Consider the following 203-nt stretch of genomic DNA (forward strand, 5'->3'; position numbering starts at 1 on the left):
GGTCGCCAGTAGCAAACAATGGAGCGCGCTCTGCTGGACAAACTACACAATTACACAATTTCAAGCATTTTATCAGCATTATATGTTCTGTTAAAAAAAAAATTCATATCGGCGGCATATCGGCCGCATATTCGCCGATACCGATATATCGGCGACAGGCTCATATCGGCCGATAATATCGGCAAAACGATATATCGGTCGGG

The 203-nt window shown here is 44.3% G+C and overlaps 1 protein-coding gene across 1 annotated transcript in view; it reads right to left on the bottom strand.

The window, feature by feature from the left end:
* LOC107656069 (protein ECT2) overlaps nt 1-203 on the bottom strand; it is a 37,769-nt gene that overhangs the window by 35,561 nt on the left and 2,005 nt on the right. The gene's annotated exons all lie outside the window — the stretch shown is intronic.

This window comes from Sinocyclocheilus anshuiensis, unplaced genomic scaffold, assembly GCF_001515605.1.
Source record: "Sinocyclocheilus anshuiensis isolate Anshui unplaced genomic scaffold, SAMN03320099.WGS_v1.1 scaffold51, whole genome shotgun sequence".
Taxonomy (NCBI): domain Eukaryota; kingdom Metazoa; phylum Chordata; class Actinopteri; order Cypriniformes; family Cyprinidae; genus Sinocyclocheilus; species Sinocyclocheilus anshuiensis.